This window comes from Mus caroli, chromosome 19 (genome assembly GCF_900094665.2).
Source record: "Mus caroli chromosome 19, CAROLI_EIJ_v1.1, whole genome shotgun sequence".
Classification (NCBI taxonomy): domain Eukaryota; kingdom Metazoa; phylum Chordata; class Mammalia; order Rodentia; family Muridae; genus Mus; species Mus caroli.
The window spans coordinates 21217776-21227797 of NC_034588.1; the positions used below are offsets into that span (position 1 = coordinate 21217776).

The 10022-nt window shown below is 41.6% G+C and overlaps 1 pseudogene; it reads left to right on the plus strand.

Annotated features, from left to right (window-relative positions):
* Window positions 1-3313: 3313 nt before the first annotated feature.
* LOC110285886 lies at window positions 3314-3930 on the plus strand (annotated as a pseudogene).
* Window positions 3931-10022: the final 6092 nt, after the last annotated feature.

Sequence of the window (10022 nt, forward strand, 5' to 3'; positions counted from 1 at the left end):
TGTCTTTTTTTTTTTTTTAATCCTTATCCTAATTCTGGATCTATAATAAGGTTTGTATTATTTGGAGATATAAATTAACTGTGAAGTCGTTACTCTTACTACAGGATGTATTTTTTTCTGATAGATATTTGCTCTCCCTTGAGATAAAGAAGATAGCTTATGTCATATATATATATATGTGTGTGTGTGTGTATTGCCTTTTTAAAAACAGACAAACTTTTTTTAAATCCTTGTTTTAGCCAGGCCTATGCAAGGAAAAAAATAAGTGTTTTTAAAGAGTCATTTTGAAAACCTACTTTCAGTTTTACACAGAAATCTTAGATCTTACAGATTATCTTAGTGTGAAAGTCATAAAACAGGTAGCACATGAAATGAATGAAAATTTTTGACAGCTATTCACCTGGCAAACATATCACCTGACACAATATATATTGATATCCTGGTTGCTTTTTGTCACTTTGACACAAACTAGGGTCACCTATGAAGAGGGAACCTCAATGAAGGAATGGCCTCCACCAGAATGTTTTGCCTAAATGGATACATGTGCACCATGTATATCCCTGGTGTGGTGGAGGCCAGAAAACAGCACCAGTTCTCCAGGGACTAGAGTTATTTATAGACAAGTTGTAAAATACCATGTAGGAGCTGGGAAACAAGCCCAGTTTTTCTGCAAGAGCAGCCCATCGTCTCAACCATGGAGACATCTTTCCATACCTTGCATCTCATATCTTGTCTCTTAAAGGCTATATCTAAAGGTGTCAGGACCATGATCTCACAGACATGACCAAAAGGAACCTTTCTATACAGTTATATGAAACATATAGTTAAAACATTAAGATTCTATAACAAAGGAAGATCACCAAAAAAGCTGAAAGAGAAAATTGCCAGGTAATCCATAAAAGCAGACTTATTAAAACTAACAGCCAACCTCCTAGCAGAAATCCTAAAACCAAGAATCCATGAGGTGAAGTAGATGGAGTTCTGGGACAAAATAACTGCCATCCAACACTATCTTTAGCAAAATTATCCATTAGTATTTTAGAGAGCATAATAAGCATAAACCAAAGCAACTTATGACACCAAGCCACCATTGCAAGAGATACTTAAAGAAATACTAAAAACTAAAGAGAAAGAAAAATATATGCAATCATAAGAACTCAGAACAGAAAAGAATAAACATTGGAAGACTTGATTTTAAAAGTGATAATTAGGAAAGAATTAAAAACCATCAACTCAGTAACCCTCTAAACTAAAGGAAGAAATTAGTACACCGTAATAATAAAAGAGTCATTACCACAAATTAAAAAAAAAAAAGTCTTAAATTTGAAAAAAAAACATAGTCTTGCTAAATGGCTTATTTTAAATGATTCGATTCTTTTTTTTTTTTTTTTTTTTTTTTTTTCTCTAAGAAATGTATCTCACTGGCAAAGAAACATTGACTGAAAAGGAAAGGCCAGACTATGACATGCTAAGATAGAATGTGAAGACCAACAGTAGTGATGCTGATTTCCGATAAACCAGACTTCAAGCCAGATTTAGTAGGGAGGAACAAGAGTAATACTATGAATAAAGAGAATAATCTATCAAGAAGAATAATTATTGTAAATATGCATGCAAGGTTGGTGTAACCATAAACAGCTATTTTGGTACTTACCCTTAAAAGAGACAGATCACCCCTGTCCCTCCAAATAAATCAATAAAACTTCAGAGTTAAACTAATCCAAAGGGACTTAACAGACAATCATAGAATATTTCATCCAATATCTGTAGAATACATTTTTCTTAGCAGCCCAGGGAACTTTGTCCAGAGTTGACCATATTTTAGGCCATAAAGAATGTTTAACAAATACAGAGAGCGAGAGAGCGAGAGTGAGAGAGAGAGAGAGAGAGAGAGAGAGAGAGAGAGAGAGAGAGAGAGAGAGAATTCCTTGAATCTTATCAGATTATTATAAAAACCAAGTTAGAAATCACAGGAAAAGAAACTACATAAGGAGATAGATGGAGATTGGACAGCACACGTTTGAATGATTTATGGCTCACTTAATAAAACCGGAAACTTAAAATTGCTAGAGTCAAAGAAAAATGTAATTTACTAAATCATTGGGATACAGCAAAGGAAGATGTGAGGCAGAGTTTATAATTATCAGTACCTCCATTGAAAAAGAAAATCAAACTTCAAATAAATAACCTAATGATGTACTGCAAAGTTTAGGAAAAACAATAACAGATGAAACCCCAAATTAACAGACAAAAAGAAATAATCAGAATCAGATCAGAGCTGGGAGGTGGTAGTGAACTTGCTCAATCCCAGCACTTGGGAGGCAGAGGCAGGTGGATTTCTGAGTTCGAGGCCAGTCTGGTCTACAGAGTGAGTTGCAGGACAGCCAGAGCCACACAGAGAAACCCTGTCTCAAAAAAAATCAAAAACAAAGCAAAACAAAAAAAAACCCACCAATTTACTTGATGAAAAAGTCCTCAAGTAAAATCCTTGCAAACCTATGTATCGAAAGATGGCCTAGTCGGCCATCAATGGAAAGAGAGGCCCATTGGACTTGCAAACTTTATATGCCCCAATATAGGGGAATGCCNGGTACTGAGGAAATGACTCAGCACCGGAAGATAGCGGCGCCCCACAGGATACAAAAGTTTTAAAAGGGCAAATTTTCTCCATTTTCAGATAAACACATTCCTATGTATAAAAGATCCTAAAGTTTCCATAAAATTCCTAGGTCTGATAAACTTCAGCAATGTAGCAGGATATGAAATAAACTTACACCAAGAAGTAACTTTTCAATATATTAATAATGAACATTGAGAAAGAAAAGAGGAAAATAATTCTATTAATAATAGCCCCCAAAATAATGAAATAAAACACCTAGTAAGAACCTTGACCAAGAAAGTATAAATCTCTACAATGAAAATTATAAAACACTGAAGAAATCAAAGAAGATGGAAAGACCCCTCATGTTCCTGGAATAACAAAATTAATAACACTGCAGAATTTGCCCTATTATCAAAAGCAACCTACAGGTTCAATACTATCTCAGTCAAAATCCCAATGATATTCCTGTAAGTTGCATGGGTGGGGTGGGGTGGAGTAAAACTAAAGCTTGTGTGCAATCAGAAAAGACCCTAAATAGTCAAAGCAATTTTGACAATCAGACTAAGGCTGGGGATATAACAATGACTGACTCAAGTCACCAAGCCATAGCAACAAAACCAGCATGGTACTGCCTGGTACAAAACTGACATGTACATCAGTGGGAAAGAATAGGAGATCCAAGCACTTCCTCCTTCCAGCCAGCGCCGAGCAATGGGCATCTTTCAGGACAACTGGCACAAGCGCCGCAAGACCGGGGGTATGAGTAAACCCTACCACAAGAAGCAGAAGTATGGGCCGGGACGGTCTGCTGCCAACACTAAGATTGGCTCTGGCCGCATACACACAGTCCGTTTGAAGAGGCAATAAGAAGTACCGTGCCCTGAGATTGGATGTGGGGAACTTTCCCTGGGGCTCTGAGTGTTGTACTCATAAAACAAGGATCATTGATGTTGTCTACATTGCATCCAACAACGAGCTTGTCCGCACCAAGACCCTGGTGAAGAACGGCATTGTGCTTATTGACAGCACACCGTACCGACAGTGGTAAGGTGTGCACCGCCCCTGGGCCGCAAGAAGGGGGCCAAGCTGACTCTTGAGGAGGAAGAGATTTTAAACAAAAAACGATCAAGGAAATTCAAAAGAAATACGACGAAAGGAAAAAGAATGTCAAAATCAGCAGTCTCCTGAAGGAGTAGTTCCAGCAGGGCAAACTTCTCACCTGCGTTGCCTCAAGACCAGGCCAGTGTGGCAGAGCAGATGGCTATGTGCTCTAAGGCAAGGAGCTAGAGTTCTATCTGCGGAAGATCAAAGCCCAGAAAGGCAGATAAGCCTCATTCATAGCATGTGTAATAAAGGTGTTTGCTGTTCCATTAAGAAGAAGAAGAAGAAGAAGAAGAAGAAGAAGAAGAAGAAGAAGAAGAAGAAGAAGAAGAAGAAGAAGAAGAAGAGAAGATCCAGAAACAAACACACACAGCCACAGGTATCTAATATTCAACAAATGTTCCAAAAACACAAGTTGAAGAAAAGACAGGCTCTTCAACAAATGATGTGGAGAAATTGGATAACTATGTCTAGAGGATTGAAATCAAGTCAGTATCTCGAATCACACACACACACACACACACACACACACACACACACACGTACCTGTCACTTTTAAAAAGATAGGTAGATGGATAAGGAAAATATGATTACACAACACATATCATATATAATGAGGACTTATTCCATCATAAAAAGTAAATGTATGTGATTTTCAGAAAAAAATGGGAATAATAGATATCAGGTTAAACAAAATAAACTAAAATCAGAAAAACAAATAACACACATTTCATCTCATGTCTGAAATTTAAAGTTTAAAAAGATACAACAGACACTATGTGGAAAGAAGAGAGGGGACCAATGGGATGAGGAGGGAAGGACAAGAGAAGGCAATGGGGGGGGGATAAAAATAAGATTTGTTACATGTCAAATTATACCTAGAAATTCTATTTTTAAAATGAGAAAAAGACCTGAATTGACATTTCTCCAAAGACACACAAACAGCCACCAAGCCTAAGCAATGATTCGCCTTCACCATCATCGTCACTAGGAAAACAAGTCAAAACCACACTGGATACCAATTCACACCCAAGAGGGTGGGTATGATTAAAAAAAAAAAAAAGCAGCACATAAATCAGGCGTGGTCACACCCAACCCCATAATGTCTGCACTCAGCACCTGATTAAGTACACAGAGCGTGTGGACTAGCAAGCCTTCCCTAAGTGCAAATCCAAGAGAAGTGAAATTGTTTCCAAGTGTTCAGACTCATTATTCGAAGTAGCTAAAACATAAGAACAGCCCAAATGTCCAACTGATAAATGAATATGATACCAGCATACAATGGAATAAACTCAGTTATAAAAGGGATAAAATATACTTTAAGTTCCATGGTAGCTATCCCCCCCCCCCCCCCCCCCCGCCAAAAAAAAAAAAACTGTTAAATTTCAACTCAGGAATTTAAATCCTATACTAAAAGTACCCGTTTAATGTAACATCACAGAGGAACCCTTAAATATTATGGCCAGTGAGAGAAGCCTAGCAGAAAAGACTGCCTGTTATCCAACTCCATTTTTATGAAGTTTCTAGAAAAGGAAATAAGATAGAAACGGGAAGCAGGCTGATGCTTGCCTGTGGCTCAGAATGGGAGCCAGGATCACTGCACACAGCCACTGGGACTGGCAGGTGATGCGAGCTTTGTAAACCTAGCAAGGCTGTGAATCTGGTCCAGTTTTCAGAAACTCCCTGAGCTGGGCTTAGCTTTATGACATGTAAATTGCACCCCAACCTTGAAGAAGAAGTAAAACCCCTCCCAATGTTTATAGCAGATTGGTAGTATATTTGATGACATGTCTCATGTCTATGCTATTCTTTAATCCTATGGGCTGGGTTTGTTTGTTTGTTTTTTAAATAATTTTACTTTCAACAAGACACATCTTATAATAATCCTCTTGGTAAAGATCTGGGTGTATTAAACGCAGGGCGCTTTTTATCTCATTTGCAGGGGGAGTAGAGGTGTGTCCAGCAGCCATGGATGAACTGGGTACCTGAAAGGGGGACTGGAAAAGAAAAGGACTGGGTGTGAGAGAGAAGGATGAAGCCAAAACAAAAGTTTATGATCAAAGTTTAACAGTCAGCACTGTGTTTATATAGGAAGAGCCCACAGACCCATCCTTTGTTTTAGCTGCATTGTGTTGCAAAGCAAGCTCAGCGGGCAGTCTACTCTTGTAGGAAATTGACTCCACCTGGGTCCTTAAGGTCCAACCTAGGCAAGCACTTAAGAACTATTTAGTCTGTGGGGGGGGGGGGTGGAATGGGTGTGGGGCATAGAGGTGGACATCAAAAGTCTTCCTCAATCATTCACCACCTTATGCATTCAGGCACGTCTATCCATTGAACCCAGAGCACTCTAATAAAGCTAGAGTCTAAGAAGTCACCTATGCCATGGGGATCTTCTTGTCTCTGACTACTGAATCCTTGGTGGGCCTTCATGCCCATCTGACAATTGTGTGAGTCTAATGATTTGAAGTCTGGCCCTCATGCTCACTGGTTGTAGGATGTGACTTATGTGCAGAGCCATTGCCCGAACCCTGTTGGTTTGTTTGAAACAGTATCTCACTATGTAACTCAGAACTCAAAAACAAATCCTCCTGCCTCAGCCTCCCAAGTGCTACAGTGAGGAGGAACAAGTGCCAGCTCACCTGGATAAACTGGGTTTGTGTGTGCCTGAATAATACCTATATTGCACTCAGTCTGTGATTGTTGAGCTGGATATAAAAATTATGACTTCATGTAAAACATGTTTTCTTGTCCCCACTGTCTCAGGGTTGGGCTCATAGCTGACTATGTCTGTTTCCAGAACAAAGTCCAACAGATCAATGATGTCAGCCTTCCTGTTGTTTTGCATTTCAGGTCCATGTTGTTGGACTTGGTGTATCTTTGTTATTAGCTATGGCTTCTAGCCCTTCCTCCAATGGGACTCATTCTCAAAAACAAGTCCATCACTGTTGACTATCATAAGTTTCAGAGAGGCCTATGACAAGGAAAACCTAGATCTTGGAAACAGAAGGTAATAAGGAGCTCAGAGAAAAGACAGGCAGTAGCAAAAGCAGAATATAGATTTAAAAACTAAACTAAATGACATCATGAATATTGCCAATGAGACAGAAGACTTAAGATTATTTATTTTTCAGGAGCACTGAGTATTGAACACTGAAATCTACCCTGTCAATAGCAAAGAGATTGACTCGATCTAGATGGCCATCAACAGATAAATGGATTTAAAAGCAATGTGGCATTTATATGGGGGGAGGGGAGTTGTCTGTGTGTAGGTGTAATAGAATTCCATTCAGCCACAAAGAAGGAAATTAAGTGAAGTGTAGAACTTGACAGCATCATGTTAAACGAACTAAGTCAGACTCAGAAAAATATCGCATGCTTCCTCTCATATATGGAGGCTGGATGTGATGGTTTGTATATCCTTGGCTCTATTATAAGGTATGGCCTTGTTGGAGTAGGTGTGTCACTATAGGTGTGGGCTTTAAGACCCTAGCTGCCTGGAAGTGAGTATTGCGCTAGCAGCCTTCAGATGAAGAAGGAGAACTCTCAGCTCCTCCTGCACCATGCCTGCCTGGATGCTGCCATGTTCCTGCCTTGATGATAATGGACTGAACCTCTCAACCTGTAAGCCAGCCTCAGTTAAATGTTGTCCTTATAAGAGTAGCACAAAGGAACCTCAGCGTTGACTGTGGAGGGGAGGAAACAAGACAGGGTGTCCAGCTGACAGATGGGTCCCTCTGTGTATCTGACAGAGGGAGCGCAGAGAAGCTGACTGCCACTTACCAGAACCAACACAAAATTGGATGACTACCTCCATTTTTAGCTCTGTGTCCATTGATGTAATAGCCCCAACAGCTGTGCAAGGATGCGAACAAAATCCTCGGGATGCCCTATCCTCTAAATCTCCTCAGTAGCTTGTTCTGCAGAAAGCCAAAGGGTGAAGAAAGAGAAGGAGTTCCTCTCTTTTTTCTTGTGACTCCAACACATGTGCCCAGTGCTGATGTTAAAGCAGAAGCAGAAGGAAGCGTCTCTGTATTACAAACCGTGGAATCTGGAGAGGCACAGAGAGGTAGCGTTTTAGACAATGCAGTGGTGTATACTAGGAAGAGGATGGTTACAGACCTTGGAAGACTTCCTGGAGGTGGTGACTGGTGCCCTCCACAAGCTCACAGAGAAAGGCTTGGTCCAGCTGGTTTCAGTATTTGGGGAGGTGACAGAAACTTTAGGATCTGAAGCCTAGCTGGAGAAAGGAAGTCACTGGGAGTTTGTCTCTGAAGGTTCTATCGATCTAGTTCTAGCTTGTCTCCTTCCTCCTGTACTTCCTGGCCACCATAGAGTAAGAGGCCTTACTCTGCCCACCCAGCCATGATGATTTCCTCAATACAGACCTAGAAACAATAGAGCCAACTGAGCCTGGTCAGAAACCATGAGCCAGAATAAATCCTTCTATTGCTCAAGTATTTGTCACAGTGGCAAAAGGCTGACTAGCCCAGTGACAGATGACATTGAAGAAGAGAGGACAGTGCAGGGACAGGCTGGGCCCTGAAGGACTAGTTGCATTAAAGGAGGGAGTGGGTGGCTAGGGACCTGGACAGGAAACAAGGGGAAGCAGAAAAGCATCCAGGATACTACGTTGCTCTCTGTCCACTCCAGAGGTAGTGGCAGATCTCGTTCACCTGTCAAACGTTTTTCTGCATGTAATTTCAGAAGCACGGAGCTAGTGGATTGCTTCCTACTCCTTCCAATGGCTCAAGGCCAAGGCTTTCCCACATTTTCTTCTCTTTCCTTACCCAGCCCGAGTCTAAGATTCTACTATGCTTGGGAGGCTGCACCTGCCATGCAGGAAGACCATTCCATTGAGGTTTGGGCAGGAAAGAGTGGATATGAACTAGAAGACCTGAGCCAAGGATAACATCTGCCTAAGGGGATACTTGGAAGAAGTGTAGAAATGCCCCAATCAGTGCCAAGAGTCTCGAGCAACTGGGGACTCCTCCCTAGCTGCGCAATACTATGCCTCCAGCCTCCTGGGCTTGTGGCAACCTGAGGGAGGCGTGTGCTAGAGAAGGGAGTGTCTGAGGTTGAGAAGATAAACAGCTTCTCACTAGCCAGTCACTCTGCTCTGCTTTGGGCTGTGCACACGTGCTCATGTGAAGGTGTGCATGTGCGCATGCACAAGCTGCCGAGGAGGGGGGAGGGGAGAGGGAGGCAAGCCTTTCAGGATAACACAGGAGTCAAAGCCTCCACCCACGTTTGGCTACTTTATCTGTAGGTTGCCTTTCCCCAATCCTAGATGTTTCTGGGGATTGTTTCCTTGTCTTTGCACTTTCTCATTTGATTCCAGTGGACTGCCCAAGCTATGGGGTCAGCACAACACAAGCTTATGCCTGTCTAACTTCAGATAACCACTGTCACTCAATAAATACGAGCAAATCCCTGTGAGTCAGCCATTGGGCCAATGAGTATATGCAAGTTTCCGGTGTCCGCAGAGGTGTGCAGTGCTTGCGCTATTCCTGGGATGTCTGTGTGCTGATGGCACAAGCTCTCACGTGGGCCATTAGGAATGTACCCCTACTAGTCAAGCAAGGGATACAGTCTTCATTCTCAGATCTTTGTCAGCACCTAACCCTGCCTGCAATGCTCTTGTCGCCACATGTTGCTGGGGCTGGATACGTGAGGCTCGTGCAAGCTGTCTTTGATAGAGGCAGACTTGATCTGATCCCTCCCAGGACAGTAGCGTCTGAGTTTGCCAGAAGATTCAAAAATTAAAAGTAAGGACTCGAAGGTAGATGGGACCATGCATGCCTGTGGTTCCAGCTATGTTGGTGGCTGAAGCGGGAAGGTTACTTAATTCTAGGAGTTCACGGCTAGCCTAGGCATCATAGTGAGGTCCGATAGCAAGCAGACCCACTAAAGGACTCTTGTCATGGTCAGCATGTGCTGTTGAGTGACTTTGTTTGCTTGCTTCAGCTCTGTTTGCTTGTTTATTTTTATTTATTTATTTATTTATTTATTTATTTTATCTACTTATTTATTTATTTGGTTTTATCGAGACAGGGTTTCTCTGTATAGCCCTGGCTGTCCTGGAACTCACTCTGTAGACCAGGCTGGCTTCAAACTCAGAAATCTGCCTGCCTCTGCCTCCCAAATGCTGGGATTACAGGTGTGCGCCGCCACCACCCAGCACTTGTTTATTTTTTTAAACTAAGATTCTTCCATTTTTATCCTCTCTCTCTCTCTCTCTCTCTCTCTCTCTCTCTCTCTCTCTCTCTCCTCTCCTCTCCAAACATTTGTCTGTGTTTATTGTAGCAAAGCCATCCATTTT